The sequence below is a fragment of the Prunus dulcis genome, chromosome 3 (assembly GCF_902201215.1).
Source record: "Prunus dulcis chromosome 3, ALMONDv2, whole genome shotgun sequence".
NCBI lineage: Eukaryota > Viridiplantae > Streptophyta > Magnoliopsida > Rosales > Rosaceae > Prunus > Prunus dulcis.
The window spans coordinates 3741970-3763006 of record NC_047652.1 but is presented as its reverse complement, the minus strand read 5'-3'; the positions used below and the strand labels follow the sequence as shown (position 1 = coordinate 3763006).

The following is a 21037-nucleotide window of genomic DNA, read 5'->3' as shown; positions in this document are numbered from 1 at the left end:
TCACAAGCAGGTCCAAGCAATGTCACTCAAAACACTTCCAGGCCACAAGGGAAAAGGTTCAAATTCCCTGCAAAAAGGGCAAGGCCATGGAGGTAAAATACATTATGGATTATGATGGATTTTGGAATGTATATTTTTAATACCTGGGCTGGTATATGTGTGTATTTTGAACAGATGGCTCTTTTGGATGGATTTTGGCTTATTAAGCAAGGTTGGAATGTATATTTTGTAGTAGAAGTTCCCCCATTGTATTTTGAACTGATGGCTATTTTGGATGGAATTTGGATGTATTTAGGTTGGGTTAGAATGTATATTTTGAAGTACATATGGCTCTTTTGAATGAATTCTGTTTCTATTGTAATTTTGGATTAGTGTCTTTCCTTTGCTTTTGTTGTATTATGTTTGCAGTTTATGAGTATTTTGCCTTGGCTTGTGCCAAAGGGTAAGTATCCAATTTAAACAAGCTTAAAAGACAATTATATGAAGTTGTGCTAGGTTAATTTGGTTTTGAATATGACATTGTTGAATGACAGGCAAACCCATCATTGAGTTTACAAGAACTAAATTCAGATTTGGGCCAAATTTCAAACTCATCAAGAAATTGTGCAATCTACATTTAACCTCAAAATGTACATTGAACCAAATTCAAATGCCACTGCATTGTTTAAGCCAAAACAAGGCACAAAAAGGCCACTACATTCAACCAAATCAACTAACCTACACTCAACCAAATCAAAACCTAACCTACTACTTAACCAAATGAAAGGCTAAGTAATAAAACAAACAACAACATAATCACAACCAATCAACTCAACAGCAGTCTTTGAAATTTTTTCTCTCCATCTCTTAGCTCTTGCACAATCTTCTTGTCTTTAGCTCTTTTCTCTTCCAATGAGTTGATTCGTCTCAACAATCGACATATGATATGTTTGGCCTGCTCAGACATTTTTGGGTCCTTCCAAGCCTTCCAACCACAGCCACCACCATACTTCTCTCTACAACACACATAGAACCTCCTCATTGCATTTTCATCAGACCAGCAAACAATCGTTTCAGCCTCAAATCCACATCGGCAGATACGCACCATATCATCCTCCATAATAAAAGTGGTCGAACTTGATTCGGTAAAAGTTGCACGTCTGTTCCTATGCATCCTATCTTCAACTGCAATTTCTTCTCTTCGTTGTGAAATTGATGAACATCAGTCAGGTGAGAAGGTTGGAACGCTTGCAAATAGGGTTGGGTTCTGTCATCAAGGATGGGTTCTGTGAAGAAAGGGTGGTTTCTGTCGATTCTCCATGGCTGAAACGAAGGCTTCGTTCGAATAAAAAGGGGCTGAGGGCTGAGGGTATAGAATGGCGATATTACCATTATCAGACGGCTCACGTGGCTTTCACGTGGTATTTTTGATGGGCATTTAGATGGAATTAGGGAAAAACTAACAGCAAGGGTGAAATTGGCGATTTCTTTTAATTCGAAGGCTAAATTGGCTCAAAAAATAATCCAGGGGGGACATTTCGATAGTCAATATAGTCCAAGGGGTTTTCGGCAATTTACCCAAAAAAAATCATGGGCAATTTCGTAACCTAACGAAAGTTTTGTTTTGCCTTGATGCGATTTGTTAACCAACCAAAAGCTTTCCTTGCAATAGAGATTGGATTCACTTTAGTAAATGTGATCGTAATACTTAGTATTTTATATTAACGATTGGTTATACACTTCTAATTTTAGTTATCGAATTATATTAATTAAATGTGTTGATAATCTCTTAGATTTAATCAAACGACCGAGATTAGAAGTATGTACTAATTAATCCTTAACTTAAATACTTATTGGAGAATCCCCCACTTAATTGATTCAATATGAATTAGTCAATGTCAAATGCATCGAATTGAATTCATACACTAAGTTTGTTATGGAAGGGATAGGTGTTGTTAGGATTTAAACTTATGAGACCATTGAATTGCAAGTAAACACTCTTACCACTGAGTATCAAGAGTCAAGACAATATGAAGTACATTTACCCTATCACTCCCTAACTTATTCAATGGAATTATTTGGTTGATCTATGAGCTCCTTAAATTTGACCCCAATATTCTGATAATTGTTTAAAACAAATTAAGTTTTCAATTTAGGCTAGGAGCTTTGAGTGCTCTATTGTGCCCATGAGCACCAAGAAAAAGAAATGAAAACATATTGCCTTGATTTTTGTTAACATTCTTCTTTAAATAATTATGGTAGGTTCACAATAGTTTGGGATCAATTTCCGGCTTGGTGCAACTCATCCGAGTTCAAATCTCCAACGTTTAGAAGACATCTTTCTTTCAAAAATTATTGAACCATGCTTTCAACCCAAACAATATTATTGGCTCATTAGAAAAAAATTCTCAATTTTTGCATTTTAAATTTTCCATGAATTATAAGTTGTAAATCTTATTTTAGGATTGTCTGAATCGGAATAAAAATTTGCCAAAATTTTAAGAACTCGGAAAGAATATTTCCATTAAATTCTAAAGTTTTGAAATTCCAAACTCACCTTCAAGCCTTCAAAATTCTTAAATTTCAAAGTTTTCAAATTATGGAGGAAAGAAGAAGAAAATGGGAGATATAACAAATTTAATAAGCAAGGAGAAAGAAAAATCAAGAAAACACACGGATCGACAAACTTGTTTATCCGAGCACGAAAAGAAATTGAAAATCAAATATTAACCAAATAAGTATGAAAATTTTCTCACAACTTTCAACCCTAAATAATTCAAAGCTCTCAACTTTTCTCTACTCCTCTTTAACATGTTATCTTACTATTAGAGCTAGACACTAGCATTTACACATATAGACTTGTATCATAAGGCAAAATAAAAAAGAAATGTACATAAAAACAAAAAATGTAAATAAAAAAGTTCATAGTGTTGTAAAATGAACAGTATATGCGGGAATATTGAGCTGCACGTAAAGTAAATGAGACAATATTTAACGAGGTAGTTCACGACTGGTAGGCCTTCTACCTCCACGAGGCATTGCTCCGTTAGGCTTTCGTCCATTGCGGAAAATTCCCCACGTTCAGCCATGCTTAGGTTTTCGGAGAGCAGTAGTAGTAACTTTTTCACTATATAAAATAATAGGACAACAACTTTAGTGTTTACAATTTATGTGGCTCACTGATTTTTCTCTCCTCTCACTTTCCTTTCTTCCTTTCTTCCTTTCTTCCGCTAATTGAATGAAAGCAGCCAAGCTTCATGTAGGTGTATAGAAAATTCCTCCAAAATGTGGCTGACATAGAATCCAATATATTTACAACACATGGTGCTTTGTTGAGAAGGATGAAAATGTGACACATGGTGCCATATTTTATTGGCTTTTTATCACAAAACATCCATGATGTTTACGAAACTATCATATTACATCCTTAAAATTTTTTTGTATCACTCATGGTCCCTAATGTTAATATGGGTGCTCTTAAATAGTCCATCTATCAAAAAAACTGTTAAATTTGGGGATATAATCGTCAAATCAATCCAAAATTATAAAATATATATATCTTATTTCCTTCCCTTCTCTCTTTTTTTTCTTTTTCTTCTTTCTCTCCGCCAGATTCCTTATCTCTTCTCTCTCTGTTTCTCTTTTTTTCCGCTATCCTCTGTAACTCTCCTTTTTCTTCTTTCCTAGCAGCGGTCAACTATTACAAAAGAAGAAAGAAGGCTTGTGATTATTTTATTGAATATAAATCTTTGAATATTATAATCAATGATGACAAAACTAAGGCTTGTTTCTCAAGAACATTCGCAGTGGCCACCTAAGAGCTTTCGCCACGCCAGGCTTGAGAGCTAATGCTGCTTTATCCTTCCTTGGATGTATGAGATTGCAAAATAAAAATACTCTGGTTTTTTAAATTTGATGCTGTAAATTGGTTTTCTGCATGGTTTCTAGATTTCCATTAATGTTGCGAATTGTTTTTAAAATCTAGCATATTTGATTTGGCAAAATTTATATTTTCTTACAGTTTTAAAATCTCATTTAAATGTGCTGTATGTTTGGTTTGAATTGTTGACGTGAGTCTCCTAACTAATCAAGGAGATTTACTTCCTTGATTAATTAAGGATTTACTTTCCTATTTTTTATATAAGTGATAAATCATTGTACAATTAGGAGATACTTTCCTAATTCTTTACTATATCTAATTCCTTGTAAAACCTTCATATGTAAATTCCTATATATATCTCCTTATGGAGAAGAATAAAGAACAACCTAATACATTCAAACCATATTCATATTTTAGCATAGTATCAGAGGAATCGATCCTCAGTTGTCTCTAAATTCTCATATCAAATTTCTTCAAACTCAAACCTTACATTATATTCCTCATCCTTATCTTTCCCAAATTTAGATCTCTGTACACATATCCCTCATACCTTTCAATTCCTAAACACATTATTTTTATCCTTCTGCTGCATGGATACCGTCTCGATTTCCGAACCCACCCAATCCACTCCACCATCCTCCCAAATTGTTACTATTCATAGTGACAACACTCCATTTTCGACCGGCATCATCTTGACTGAGACCAATTATGCCTTATGGTTTCAGGTCATGGAGATGCGTATTGCTGCCCGCGAAAGATTGGGGTACCTCACCGGCAACACCCCGCAACCTTCTGAGCTCTGCAAATCGACACATCTTCTGACTCAGCTTCTGTTAGTCCTGTAGTTCCAACGGCACCAGCTCCTGCCTCTGCCTCTGTAGCCACGACAGGACATCCTCAGCAGCAAGACGATTAGTTGTGGTACTAGGAGGGGCAAACTCTACCCAAAAAACAAAAAAACAAAAAAAGTGAAAGGGCCATGTTTATTGACGTATCCCAAGAATATGTTGCTTATTTATTGAGTCTGACGACCCCTTCTCTTCAAGGGGAGAAATGGTGTGAAGATAAGTTGTTTTGTCTCTAAACCCTTATCTCAAATTTCTCATATTCAAATCCAAAACCCTAAATCAAATTCCTCATATTTTTTTTCCCCAAATCCAAATCCCTTAAATCTAAATTCCTCAAATCCTCTTATCCAAATCCCTAAACACATACCATTAAACCTTATACACATACCTCTTATGTAATAACCCAAAACAAAAATTCCTATTTAATTAGTAATTTATTTTAAGAAAAGACAATTTTGCCCTTGGAATATTTTATTAAGGAAAAATTGACTTTTTGACCGAGAAGGAATTTGACAATTCTACAGACACCGTTAGGTAGAGCACGGTGAAATGAGTTCATAGACACGTAGTGGGCCCGAATCGGAGCTATAACGAGAGAGTTATGGTCAAAAGAGTCTCAGTGGCAAAACCGTAAATTTTTCAAAGTTGGTTTTTATAAAAACCAGCTTTCTCTCTCTCTCTCCCTCACTCTCTCCTGCGACTTCTCTGCCCCTCCTCCTTCTTCAGCTTGTAACTCCGGCCACCTATCACGGCTGTGGACGGGGCCGGTACCAAAATGACCGGGACGACGTCCTCTTCATACCCAAGCCACCTCCCGCCGCCAGCCGCCGCGGATTCGCCGGAATCTAGAGATGAAGCGGCCGACGTCGTCCAAACTTCAAAGCCGCCGATCACCCTCCTCCGGCCACCAATTCCGTCGACCCAGGTATGAATTTTGAACCTCTCGAGCTGTTCTAGCTGCCTGTTGGGTAGGAATAGATCGATTCTCAGTGTAGCTATTGGATTTTTGAGTTTGAAGTTTAAGCCAATTTTCAGCCTCCGTGATCGGCCACTTCCGGTCAGTTTTTGGGGTAGGTCCAAGAACAAAAGTGGCTCCAAATATGGTGTTTTACCTAGGGTAGGAGTTTGGAGCCGCGGTTTAAAGTTTTTTCGGCGAGGCGTAATCGCTTTAGACACCCATCGCTGCCGCCGCGTGTTGCGGCGCTTGGGTGAGGGTAGTGCAGTGGCACTATGTCTTGTTGCGATCCTTAGGTTATCACGAGCGCGTAGGATTTCGCAGATCTCAATTTGGATACCGTTTGAGCCTCGAACGGATTTTCCATATTGTGCGATTTCCGGGTTCAATACTGTTGAGCCGTTGGATCGCGCTCAATTTCAAATATGTTGTTTCAAATAATTTCAGAATCGTGTAGGATTTGACGGATTGTGAATCGGAGTCTCGGATACTCTGAAATTGCGAACCCTGGGGCTAGGGTTTAGAAATTTTACGATTACACAATCGTGGTCAATCCGATCGTCCGTTTCAGACCAAACTTGCAGGACATGGTTTCTTAAATGTGAGGAACTTAAAGGAACTCTCAGATTGGTAATGAGAGGTCGTGGACCCCACGGGGTTCCATATCGACCAATATGGAAGTTTATCGCTTAATGAAGTCTCGAGTTTTTTCAGACGATTTTAAACATCTGAAATGCCTAAGTGGGCCGAAAAATGACTTTAAAGTTAGTGCACGCACTTCTAGAAGTCGGGGGTCAGGGTTTTACTTAAAATCTTATACCGAGCAGTTTTATTAATTAAATATTCATAATGGTTTACCCAGGCACCCGGGACCAGGCAGACCCACAGAAGAGACCTTCAGGAGGTCTAGCTAGCTTGGACCAGGAGTGAGTGGACTTTCTTTCATAAATGATTTTATATAAATGAGTTTACATAAATGAGTTTCATTATTTGATCTTGAATAAGTTTATTAATTGTGTCCTAGCATGATTGTGAAGTGAAATAGCTTTATTTTTGTGCTGCTTAGTTGAATATGCTAAAGAATTACAGAAAGTAGAGTTTGAGACTTATATCAGATAAAATAGCAGCACAGCTTTATATTTAACAAAATTCAGTTATTTATCAGACTTTTCAAAAAAATATTTTATTTTAAACCACCGTGAGTATCCAGCTACAGTTATTACCCTCAGTTATACCGATGTCTACAGACATCCAGTTTACCCTCAGTTTTGTCAGTGCACTTGACATTTGCCTCACGAGTTTCAGGGACGCTCGAACCGTGAGTGCCAGGATTTGGGCTTGGATTGACTTTGTGTCACCGAGACCTGCCAGAATTGCGGCTCGGGTTGACTTTGTGTCACTGAGACCTGCCAGGATTGCGGCTCGGGTTGACTTGGTGTCACCGAGACGTGCCAGGATTTACGGCTCGGATTGACTTGGTGTCACCGAGACCTGCCAGGATTGCGGATCAGGCTGACTACGGTCCCCTGAATTCTGCCAGTTGCGACTCAGGTTGACTTTGTGTCACCGAGACCTGCCAGCGGATCAGGCTGACTGCGGTCCCCTGAATCCTGCCAGTTTGCGGCTCGGATAGACTTTGTGTCCCGAGACCTGCCAGGGGAATTGACGGAATTACAGGGGTACATCCGAGTGGTAGTTTTAATTGATTGCAGTGCTTTTATGCAAGGTTTGAGTACATTGCTTTTATGCAAGTTTGATTACGGTGTTTTTATGCAAGTTTTGATTTAAGTGCTTTTATGCGAAATTTATCAAGCGTGAATATGATTTACATATAAGTATATAAATATGTGAATGCCTTGAGTTTAGTATGCTTCAAATGCAGAGTACATATTTAGTTTTACTTAACTATTTTTACAATTGGGGTAAGTATATTCTTAGGATATTTTATGAACCTTTATTTTTGTCCACTCACATTTTCAAATGTTTTGCGCCTCTAGGCTGTAGCGTGCACAGGAAATCCACCACCGGGCCATCTTGCCTTCCGCGTCTTCTTGTTACAAAAAGTGTTGGTTTGTAAAAAGATTAACTTATCTGTAAACTATTAGATCTGCTCTGATATTTACCATAGATTGAGAACTGGATTGAGTATTGTATCTTAAGTATGCTGGCAGTTGGTTGTGTGGATATTATTGCTTGTTTTGACAGGTGAAAATTTTGGGATTGAGTAAATTACAGGGGAGACTCTGCCGAATTTTCGGCAGGAGTCAAGGTCAAAATACAGTTCGAAAGGCAAATAGGTCAATTGTGCCCGACATTCGCCAAGTGTCGGACACGCACAGGGTCCGTCTCGAATTCCAAAGCGAAATTTGGTTCGGGTCCTGTCATCTTAAATCCAATTCATACATCAAATTCATACATCAAATTTCTCACATCACCTTCCTCACCTTTTCATATCACATCTTACTTCCGCTGCGATGTCAAGAACCCATACGATTCTCCATCTTATTGCAAACTCACAGAAGTATACGGTCAACCCAAACTCCTTCTTCTATCACCATCACCAAAGGTTCTACTCTTCATACGTCCTCTAAGATCAGATATTGCATATGCTGTGAGTGTGGAAAAGTATTTCATGACTCACTTACCAAGTTGGGCATTCGTGACATATATGCACCAACTTGAGGAGGAGTGTTGACGTGAGTCTCCTAATTAATCAAGGAGATTTACTTCCTTGATTAATTAAGGGATTTACTTTCCTATTTTTTATGTAAGTGATAAATCATTGTACAATTAAGAGATACTTTCCTAATTCTTTACTACATCTAATTCCTTGTAAAACCTTCATATGTAAACTCCTATATATACCTCCTTATGGAGAAGAATAAAGAACAACCTAATACATTCAAATCATATTCATATTTTAGCATGAATCACCTGTGACGACAAATCTAAGGCTTGTTTCTCAAGAACATTCGCAGTGGCTGCCTAAGAGCTTTTGCCTTCACCAGGCTTGAGAGCTTGTGCTGCTTTTATCCTTCCTTAGATGTCTTAGGCTGATTTTCTTATACAATCAATCAAATTGGCATTCTAATTATGTTTCTTGTTTTACATCTACTGTTTTTTACAAGTTGGTGTTGCTTTTCAACTGGTGCTGATTAATCACATGAAACAGTCCCTGATTCCTATTTCTACTGGAAATTTTAGCACGGGAGACATTGAAAATAACAACATTTATAATTTAAAGTAAAGACATTGAGAAGGAGAAGTTAGAATACTTTGATGCTTGGGACAATTGGTGGTTGAACTTGCAAGTTAAAGGCTTCCATGCATACTGTTGATGCGAAAAAGTGGTTTATCCACGTGGCTCGCCCAACTTAGTGATATGATGTCTTCGGAAGGGAGTTAGTCTTCGGAAGATCGAGGTCCTGCAAAAGGACACGTTCGGTAAGACCTTGGGGTACCGGTGTGGTACCGGCCGAAGGCTCTCCGATGCTTAAGTAAGTACGGATTTAGTAAAGATTAGACTACAGATCAAGCGGTAGCGTACCGTTTTGTGATTCTGTCCCTCTTTTTGGGAATAGGGTTATCCTTATATAGGCCTTGGGAGGCGTGCTTATATCCATTTTTCCGATGTGGGCTGCACGCCGGGTACAGAAGACGAAGAAAAGATGGGAACAAGTATTATTCAACCATGCCATTAATAAGTTGTCACAAACTTTTTTTGTAATAGTTGACCGCTGCTAGGAAAGAAGAAAAAGAAGAGTGACAGAGGAGAGGGGAAAAAAAAGAGACAGAGAAAAAAGAGATAAGGAATCTGGTGGAGAGAAAGAAGAAGAAGAAAAGAAAGAGAGAAAGAAGAAGAAAGAAAGAGAAACGGAAAGGAAATTATATATATATATATATATATATGATTTGACAATTATGTCTTTGGATTTATCAGTTTTTTGACAGAAAGATTATTTAAGAGCACTTATATTAACGTTAAACACCATAAGCGATACAAAAAAATTTTAAAGATGCAATCTGAAAATTTCGCAAAGGTCGATGACGTTTTGTGATAAAAAAACCTATTTTATTATCTGAAAGAGTGGCACTGGTCAATGGTCATGAGATCGGATATTTCCAATTTGGATCTACAGTATAATTCCATCAATTCTGGATCGACTTGCTCTCATCAGTTTCCAAACTATTTTTTAGGCTAAATTTCTTCTTTCATTCTCTTAGCTAGAAACAACGAAAATTCTACGGTGCCATTATTTTTTAATAATGGGCAACATCTTCTCGATCTCTATATCATGTGATGGCATTCTTTCTGGCTGCTGGGATTGCACTGTTGGGCAAGCCGCATACCCATGTAAGCTGAAATCCAACCTTCATGATCTGCAAACTGCTTTAGAAGAATTAGCAGACCAAAAGAATGATGTGCAGAGAAGGGTTGAGAATGCTGAGCAGCAACAGCATTTGTAACGTTTAGACCAAGTACAGAGATGGGTATCAAGGGTGGAAGCCATGGAAGCTAAAGTCAGTAGCTTGGTAAGAGATAAAGATAATAGCACTCAAAAAGTTGAGAAATTGTGTAAATTTGGAGGGGGGTTATTCAGCAACTGCAAAACCCAATACAAATTTGGGAAAAAATTGACTAAATTGTTGGTGGAAGTGAATGCTTTGCAGAGGAGGGGAGTTTTTGAAGTTGTGGCTGAAAGGGTACCTGCAGCTATAATGTATGAAAGAAGTACTGAACCAACTGTGGGCATGGACTCAACATTTGGCAAGGTTTGGGGTTACCTTGAAGAAGAGCAAGTGGGAATTATTGGCTTGTATGGCATGGGAGGTGTAGGTAAGACTACCCTTTTGACCAAGATCAACAATAACTTCCTCCATACCCCCAATGATTTTGATATTGTGATTTGGATAGTGGTCTCTAAGGACCTAAAGCTTGAAAATATTCAAGATAGCATTGGGGGAAAGACAGGGTGTTGTGATGACACATGGAAGGATAAAGATTACCTTTGAAAAGCTGAAGACATTTTCAGGGTCTTAAAATCTAAGAAATTTGCATTGCTATTAGATGATATATGGGAGAGGGTTGATTTAGCCAAAATTGGGGTTCCTATTCCTGACAGACAGAATAAGTCCAAGCTAGTATTCACAACTCGCTCTGAGGAGGTGTGTAGCCGTATGGGCGCTCACAAAAAGATTAAGGTAGAGTGTTTGGCATGGGACAGAGCATGGACTTTGTTTCAAGAGAAGGTGGGTGAAGAAACACTTTATATTCATCCAGATATCCCTAAACTAGCAGAAATCGTCGCCAAAGAGTGTGATGGTTTGCCATTAGCTCTAATTACAGTTGGTCGGGCCATGGCTTGCAAGAAGACACCCCAAGAATGGAATCATGCAATTCAAGTTCTAAAAAGATCTGCCTCTGAATTTTCAGGTATGGGAGATGAGGTATTCCCTCTTTTGAAATTTAGTTATGATAATTTACCTAGCGAGAAAGTTAGATCTTGCTTCTTATATTGTGCATTATTTCCAGAAGATTTTCTCATTCACAAAAGAAGATTAATATATTGTTGGGTTGGTGAGGAAATTTTGGATGAGTATGATGACATAACTGGAGCTCAAAACCAAGGGTATGATATTATAGGTACTCTGGTTAATGCATGTTTATTGGAAGGTAGAGAAGATTATGTGAGAATGCACGATGTGATTCGTGACATGGCAATGTGGTTGGCTTGTGAATGTGGGAAGGCCAAGGAGAATTTCCTGGTGCATACAGGTGCTCATTTGATTGAAGCTCCCGATTTCGAAAAATGGAAAGGTGTGAAAAGGATGTCACTAATGGCTAATCAGATTGAGAATCTAGTAGAAAGATCCATATGCCCTAGTTTGTCTACCCTGTTTCTCACTAATAATCGTTTGAAAATGATTAGTGAAGGCTTCTTTCAGCATATGCCCGGTTTAAGAGTCTTGGACTTGTCAGAAAACAAGGGTATAACTCATTTGCCAGTGGGAATATCAAAATTGAAGTCGCTACAATATCTCAATCTATCGCAAACGGGCATAAGAGACTTGCCAATTGAGTTGAAGGCCTTAGACAAACTCAAATATTTGAACCTGGAGTTTACCAGTAAATTGAATATGGTTCCAAGGAATGTAATTTCAAGTTTTCTGATGCTGAGGGTGTTGAGAATGTATGATTGTGGTTCATCAGACGATATTCTATTTGGTGGAGAAGAATCTTTAGTAGAAGAATTGGTGTGTTTGAAACACTTGGATGTGTTGACTATCACCATAAGGTGTGTCTCTGCTTTCAAAAGATTCTTCACCTCCCTCAACTTACTGACCTGCACTCAAGTTCTATGCCTTGAGTCCTTCACGTGTGTGAGCTCCCTTGACATATCGCTGTTGACAAACATGAAACGTCTGGATATCCTTAATATTTGTGATTGCGAAAGCATGGAAGATTTGAAACTTGATTTGGTTCAGGATGGAGCGGCTGCACAAGCACCTAACGGTCCTTGCAACTCAATCACAATGATCAAAAGTTGCTTCCACAGCCTTCAGCGGGTAAGTGTGTATGAGTGCCCCAAACTAAAGGACTTAACATGGCTTATTTTTGCTCCAAATCTTGTAACTATAGACATACACGACTGCCCTGAAATGGAACAAATAATCAATTGTGGGCAATTAAGCAAAGTTGAGGAAGTGGTAGAAGATTTGAGTTCATTTGCAAAACTTAACAACCTGATATTGATCAATCTGCCACAGTTGAAGAGCATATATGCAAATGCATTGCCGTCTTCATATCTGAAGACAATTGTTGTATTTAACTGTCCACAACTGAGGCAGCTCCCACTGGATTCCAGTGCAAGCAAACGTAATATCGTCATCGAAGGAGAGGAAGACTGGTGGAATGAGTTAGAATGGGAGGCAGAAGCTACTCGAAATGATTTTCTTTCCTCCTTCAGAAATTTAAAGCTTTAACATAACTGGCAATTGCTGTATTAGTGTTCCTTTCATGCCATGATATGTTTGCTCCCTTCTGTACATATATCTTTACTAAAGAAGGAATTGATAAATGCTATAGTCGTAGCTTTTGTCAAAAGTTGAAGAATAGTGAATGGTAAACAATCTCAGTACAGGGTAAACAAGTTTCTGACTTAAATATGTAGGAATTTTTTAAAATTAAAAAAAAAAAAAAAAAACTGAAATATCTAGAATTAATTTTTACCAAATAATGCATGGGAGATTCTTCAATAAGTACATAAGTTAAGGATTACTTATATATATATATCTAATCTCGGCCGTTGAATTGCATTCATTAGACCAATTCTTAACATAAAATACTTATGTAAGAATTTTCCAATAATGCATATATAATATAATATCGGATTGAATTTAGATGCGAGCAATGTTATAAAATTTTAGCCCAATCCAACTCCTATGGGCTAACAATCTACAGCCCACGCCATATTCCTTAGGTAACAAGGAAAAGGAATCTTTATCTATATAGAAGGCTCGCGAGTAACACATCATCTCCGAGAGGGAGGCATAATTCGCAGACTTTAGGGGCTAGGCCAGCACACTCGAGTATTCTCCTCCATGTTCACTAGACTAGTTTACAGTATTTTTTTGTCAAAAAAAATAACAAAAAGAAAGAGAAGAAAAAGAAGAGGGAGAAATGATTCAAGCATTCATCCAATTGAGTATCCTCTGAATCGAATATCGGATTTGCCGGATTCGATTATGCAGAAAATCCTCTGTCGATTGCCTGCCTATGAAGATGCTGTCCGCATGAGCTTCGTGTCGAAAACATGGCAAACCCTATGGAGCTCACTACCAGCCTACTATTTTGATTTCAATTCTGATACGGGACAAACCCATCTCTTATTATTATCAAGCAGGCCGGTATCCTAAAAGGAAAAGGTCTGCCGCCACGGCACTGGACGAATCGCTGCGAATGCTCCGTGAGTATGACGATGATCAGAAAAAGGTAATCAATTACTTTAGGCTGAGAGGGAGAGTTCCTTTGCAAAGCCAAGCCTGGAATGTCGACCGTTGGATCAAGCTGGTAACCAAACACTTTGTCAAAGAGCTACATCTCCGCTTCAGTTATGTTGCCGGGGTCCCAAGGTATCGTTTTCCTCCTGCAAGCTTTGATGTTGGGTCATTACTTGTGTTGAGTTTAAGCCATTGTGTTTTGGACCAAGCTTTGGTTCAAGAGGGGAGGAGGTTTTGTTGCCTAAAAGAGCATAGTTTTTCTTATGTTGATTTGAATGAGCTAGTCACGGACCTCCTTTCTAGATGCCCTTCACTTGTAACACTGGAATTCTACCGGTGCGAAAACACTCAGCATACTCAACTTGGTGATCTTACAAAGCCGATCAAGACGGTGAACATTGAATTTTGAACTCAATTTTGTTATCCAGTTTTGAGTTACTACTTGAAATATTAAACGATTTAGCAAATGTAAATTACCATATTTATCTCATATAAATAGCAGAGAGCTAATAAGTTTGACTCTATTATTGGGGGGCGATGTTTTGATGAGTTTAAGTGAACACCTAAAAAAGGCCCCAGCCTTAATTTATGCATAGCACCCCATAAGTTTTAGGACTTCACCAATGTGTTGGAGCAGGTTTTGGGTGGTTTTCGCTTTTCGTTTCGATTCTATGATTTTCTTTGGATTTTAGTTCAATACAAGTATATAAGCTTTAATGATCAATTTATGTTTGTTTAACTGTTTACTGTTATTGATTTTGTTTATGTCATTCAATAAGGTAAGATCACAATTTGTGTTTGTTTTATGTGCAAAGATCGTATCGGTTAAGCATGTATATATACACTACTTGGTAATTTGGAAAAGTGTTTGGCAAGCAAGAAATAGAGAGAAACTGAGAAATTTTTCCAAATCTCTTTGTATTCCTGAATTGCTTGATTTTATCTTTAATTTTTTCAGAGTAAAATTTGATTACCTATTTTAGAAAAATTAAGGTAACTTCACAAACGCAATTACATGAACATAAACTGGAAAGACCAATGTGTCTATCTTGAGATTTTCTAAGAAGATCTGCTCCTACACGTTTTACCCTCCATATCAGATATCTCAATGAATTTCAAATTGCAAAATATGAAAACAATAAGTCACAGATACATGCATGTTGAAGGCAATGACGTTTATTTTTTCTTTGGAATTTATTTTATTACTTGATATATAACTGATATTAACTCCTGATGAGTAGCTAGCACTCTCTAGCTAGCTGACTATAGGAACCAAGACATGTTTACACTCCCTGTGTCCATGCGGAGAAAGCAAGAAACGGGTGATGCTCTCCTGAATGTGCCTATGCCGATTTTAGCAATGTATGCAGATCCCAGTTGATGATCAACTATGGGACGCAGAACATCAACATTGGAATTGTTGTGCTTGGCCTGAAAATCTTTGCGTAAGTGTTTGAATAGGAAAGTAAGCTTTTGGATTGTTGTTCGGCTGTGAGGTTGGGTTGGTACAGGGGTGATTCTGGGGAATCGCAGTGGATGAGCTTATAGAATGTAGAGACAAAGAAATATGACTGTGTTGGCCATGGCAATTTCAATGTTTTGTTGAGCAATCTTTAACTTTTGAAACTCAAACACTCATAAGATGTTTTATTAATGGCAAAAAAGAAACCTTTAATCAACAATAGAGATTTGGTAATTAAGCTTCATCATGTCAGAGATATCATGAGTTCTTTTTAATTAGGCATCACTACTACATTTTACACTTTGCGCGACGAAGAAAATTTCGTCGCGCAAAATACATTGTAGTCGCACAAATTTTTACGCGACAAAAACTTCGTCGCGCAGAATCCGTCGCGCAAAGATCGTGAAGAAAGACTTTGCGCGACCAAGTTTTTTCATTGGTCGCGCAAAGTGACTTTGCGCGACGAAAAAATATTGGTCGCGCAAAGTAACTTTGCGCGACGAAAAAATATTGGTCGCTCAAAGTAACTTTGCGCGACGAAAAAATATTGGTCCCGCAAAACTTTGCGCGACGAAACACATTGGTCGCGCAAAGGTTTGCGCGACGAAAAATTGGTCGCGCATTCGTATTCGGCAAAGTTTTGCGCGACAAAAAACATTGGTCGTGCAAAGTCTCAAAAAAATTTAAAAAATAAAAAATTCCCGCGTTCCATTTTTGGTACCCGCCCACATTTTTAGAGTTTTGCGCGACGAACAATAACGTCGCGCAAATATTTGCGCGACGAAATATTTTTTTGTGTTTTAAATTTTTTTAATTAAAATAAACTAATTTTTACTTTTTATTATTATTTCTTTAATATTAATTTATTCAAAATTTTTACTTTTTAAATATAATTTAATTGTATGATTTTTTTTTAAATCACTTTAATTTAAATTGATATTAATTTAATTCTAGTAATTTTTTCAAATTTTTACTTTTTAAATTTAATTTAATTGTAAGATTTTTCTTAATTACTTTAATTTAAATTGACATATTCAAAATAAAATTACATATGAAAAATAGTGATCAAATTATCCAATAAATATTTATATATATATATATATTCAAAATGTACACATGAATTAACAAAGTAAAATCCTAATACAAGCATATTGTGGTGGTAGTGGTGGATAATATGTTTTGATAGCTTCCTAATCCTCAACTTTAGCCATCAAAGTCTCAATGATTACCTACAAAAAAAACAAATATGGTCAAATAACAACAACAACAAAAAAAAAGAATGTATAATCTCCCCTAAAATTGTTATACCACAAATCCAACCCAAACTTCAATCTCTCCCCTTTACTCAACCCCAAACCCCACACAAACTCAAAACTAACTCCAAAAACACATATTAATGAAAAAAATTTAAAATTTGGAGAGAATATACCTTTTGGCAAGATTGAGAGTGAGTGAGAATGAGAGGGAGAAGTGAGATAGATAAGATAGTGATAGAGAGATGAGAGAGTGAGAGATAGTGAAAAGATAGATGAGAGAGTGAGTGAGAGTGAGAGATAGTGAAGAGAGAGATGAGAGATTAAGTGAGAGGAGTGAGTGTGAGAGAAAGGGTGGGATTTGGGGAGAGGGAAAGAGAGAGGAGAGGTAAGAGTAGAGAAAGAAATTGAGAAAATGGTGGAGGAGTTATTTCGGTTTTTAAAAACCGTATCACTTTGCGCGACGAAAATACGTTGGTCGCGCAAAGTTTTGCGCGACGAAATATATTGGTCTCGCAAAGTTTTGCGCGACGAATATAAAAATATTGGTCGCGCAAAGTCTAAAAATAATTTTTTCAAAAAAAAAAATTCCCGCATCCCATTTTTGGTACCCGCCAAAATTTTTAAATTTTTGTGCGACGAAAAATACATATTGGTCGCGCAAAGTCTAAAAAAATTATATAAAAAAATTCCCGCGTCCCATTTTTGGTACCCGCCCAAATTTTTGCGCGACGAAAAATATATATTGGTCACGCAAAGTTTTGCGCGACGAAACATATTGGTCTCGCAAAGTTTTGCACGACGAATATAGGAATATTGGTCGCGCAAAGTCTAAAAAAATTATTTTTTTAAAAAAAAATTCCCGCATCCCATTTTTGGTACCCGCCAAAATTTTTAAATTTTTGTGCGACGAAAAATACATATTGGTCACGCAAAGTCTAAAACAATTATATAAAAAAATTCCCGAGTCCCATTTTTGGTACCCGCCCAAATTTTTGCGTGACAAAAAATATTGGTCACGCAAAGTCTAAAGTTTTTTTTTAAAATTTTAAAAACCCGCGTCCCATTTTTGTTACTCGCCCAAATTTTTTGAGTTTTGCACGACGAACTGTTGGTCGCGCAAACTTTTGAGAGACGAAAAATTGGTTTGTAGCACAATATTTATAAAAATAATTGTTATGAATAATAAAAAATAAAAACATTTTATTTTATGATTTAAAAAATAATTAAGGTGAAAGCTACTTAATAAATGTATATACTATTCAATTTCTTAAGTGTTATATGTACAAAATAAATAAATTTAAAGCTACTTAATAAATAAATATATATATATACACGCACACACACACACACACACACACTTCAACGATCTAACCATAAGACTTGTTTGTATATACTTCAAGATCGTATACCCCAAAAAAAATCACAAAAAACAAACATTCAGAGATCTAGTAACGGGACAAAACTTTTCGATAGTTATAAATGAAAAATCACGATTTAACGGTTATTTTAACTCCGATTTTGATGATTTTTTTACAGCTACACTCTTTGACCCTATATGAATACAATGACTGAATTTGATCTTCAATTTAAAACATTTGCACTAGTGGATACCACAAAATGTTATGTTATATTTAACTAAAGTATAAATAAACTCTTAATTGTTAGTGAATATATTGTTTTGATGGCATATGCATTCTACGAAATTAGTTTCAACGATCCAACCGTCAAACTTGTTTTTTTATACTTCGAGATCATATACGCCAAAAATCGAAAAAAATAAACATTCATAGATCAAGTAACGGGACAAAACTTTTCGACGGTTATAAATGAAAAATCATGATTTAACGGTTATTTTAACTCCGATTTTGATGATTTTTTACAGCTACACTCCTTGACCCTATATGAATACAATGACTCAATTTGATCTTCAATTTAAAATATTTACACTAGTGGATACCACAAAATCTTATGTTATATTTAACGAAAATATAAATAAACTCTTAATTGTTAGTGAATATATTGTTTTGATGGCATACACATTCTACGAAACTAGTTTCAACGATCCAACCGTCAAACTTGTTTCAACAATCCAACCGTCAAACTTGTTTGTTTATACTTCGAGATCATATACGCCAAAAATCGGAAAAAATAAACATTCATTGATCAAGTAACGGGACAAAACTTTTCGATGGTTATAAATGAAAAATCAAGATTTAATGGTTATTTTAACTCCGATTTTGATGATTTTTTACAGCTACACTCCTTGACCCTATATGAATACAATGACTGAATTTGATCTTCAATTTAAAATATTACACTAGTGGATACCACAAAATCTTATGTTATATTTAACGAAAGTATAAATAAACTCTTAATTGTTTGTGAATATATTGTTTTGATGGCATATGCATTCAAAAAAACTAGTTTCAACGATCCAACCATCAAACTTGTTTGTTTATACTTTGAGATCATATAGCCAGAAATCGGAAAAAATAAACATTCAGAGATCAAGTAAGGGGATAAAACTTTTCGACGGTTATAATGAAAAATCAAGATTTAACGGTTATTTTAACTCCGATTTTGATGATTTTTTTACTGCTACACTCCTTGACCCGATATGAATACAATGAAATAATTCGATCGTCAATTTAAAATATATATTTTCTAACAAAAACCCAATCCGAACAACAAGAATATATTTTTCTAATAAAAATCCGATCCGATCTAAAATAATAAATTTAAAGTTACTTAATAAATATATATACCGCTTAATTTCTTAAGTGTTATGCATACAAAATAAAAAACAAAAATAAATTGGTTTAGGTGACAAAATGTTTGGATTACGTCATGCAAAGATTTTAAAAAATATTTTTTTTATTTTATTTATTTTTATAAGGACTTTGCGCGACGAAGTTTACTTTTCGTCGCCAAAGTCACTTTGAGCGACGAATTATTTTTCGTCGCCCAAAGTCACTTCGCGTGAGCGACGAATTATTTTTCGTCGCGCAAAATCGGTCACGCAAGACTTTGAGCGACGATGTATTGTCGTCGCGCAAAAGTTTGTTGCGCGAAGTGACTTTGGGCGACGAATTATTTTTCGTCGCGCAAAATTTGGTCGCGCAAGACTTTGAGCGACGAAGTTTCAAGTTTCGTCGCGCAAAGTGACTTTGCGCGACGAATAGTCTTTCGTCGCGCAAAATTTGGTCGCGCAAGGGGTTTTTTTTACTAGTGCATGTCATAGAAAGTGACACGATCTGTTGTTCTATTCTAGATAACGCTTTTCAGATTATAAAAAAAAAAAAAAAAAAAAGGATCTGGTTATTGCACATTATGTTTGGGGGATTGATCCGAAAGTGCTAAAATTTTCTGTGCTAGGATCTCCTTGACTCTAGAAATAGAGATGACGCCTTACTAAAATGTAATCTAAAGGTAAAAACTCTAACAATATATTTTAGAGGAATGAAAAAACAGTAGGAAATCTGTAACACTTGTATATATTTGTGTCATTGAGTAACTGAACAATGTAAAAATAAGACCTCTATTGCCAAAATCACACTAACATGCTTCTTGATATATAGCAACTTGTGCATAATTTTGAATAATCAAGATAGTTATTTAGACAAAACAAGCAGCATCCATCCATGCTAGTATTCTTTTCAAACAATAATAGGAAGCTACCACTGAAACTACAAACTACAATTGTCAATAAAAATAGCTACCCTAATGCTAGTACCAATATAGGTCCCTATAATTTTTATTTCATAGACATATACCCATCAATCTTACAGGTCATTTAAGTTTAAAATTGGGTTTTACACAAAGATTTATAGAATGATAGGTATATGTCTAGGAAATAAAAATTGTAGGGACCTATATTGGACAAACCCTATATTTACCTATATTGGACAAACCCTAAATTTTATTAAGAAACCACAAAAAAGCACAACAATACAACAAAAAGTAAAATCCAACCAAGCTCAGCAACAAGGATATAATTTTTAAGTGGAAAATGTTGGGAACACTGACTTATATCATGATTTGATTTTTCTTTGGCCTACAAATCAATTCTTTTCTGTGGAAAATTCTTTTGACTTTGTCACTCAAATTGTACAAATATGGTTGTGTGAATTTTAAAAGGCAACGTGACATGTGGGATGGGCTGCCAATTTTGAAACTTATTAGCTTCTTTGAGAAGCCAATGCAGCATTTATGCGTGTGGGGAACACTCGACGGATTGATCCATTAGAGAAGATAAAATAATGGTGTCATTCAAACAGACTTGGGCAATTGATCTGGCAACAAGTCTTTCAGTCATTTGCCAAGTTGGTCCCTTCAGCCTCGTTTGTTACAGAAGATTGTCTTGGCATGAACTATTCTCAGAAATAGTTTTGGCTTGAATTGGCTTAAGTTGAATAACACTTAACCGATGTTTGGAGATGCTTGGATTGGGACTAAATTTAAATTGATTAAAATATCAATAAATAGGATGATATATTTCAACTTATGTTCTTCTGTACAAACATGGGTTAAAAATATTCCAAAGTTTTATTTAATAAGGTTTATTTTTTAGGTTTATACAGGTTTTAAATTTGAGGGCATTTGTGTATATTTAAGTGAGTTTTTTGCTATATTTGAAATATTTTACAAAAACTGACA

The 21037-nt window shown here is 36.3% G+C and overlaps 2 non-coding genes and 1 pseudogene across 2 annotated transcripts; all 3 read left to right on the top strand.

The window, feature by feature from the left end:
- Positions 1 to 3739: 3739 nt before the first annotated feature.
- Positions 3740 to 3861, top strand: LOC117623674. The gene has a single exon (XR_004585199.1). It is a non-coding gene; the product is annotated as a small nucleolar RNA SNORD14 (small nucleolar RNA).
- A 4732-nt stretch (positions 3862 to 8593) lies between these two features.
- LOC117623675 lies at positions 8594 to 8717 on the top strand. Its single transcript, XR_004585200.1, has one exon. It is a non-coding gene; the product is annotated as a small nucleolar RNA SNORD14 (small nucleolar RNA).
- Positions 8718 to 9811: 1094 nt separating this feature from the next.
- On the top strand, positions 9812 to 12793 carry LOC117620562 (annotated as a pseudogene).
- Positions 12794 to 21037: the final 8244 nt, after the last annotated feature.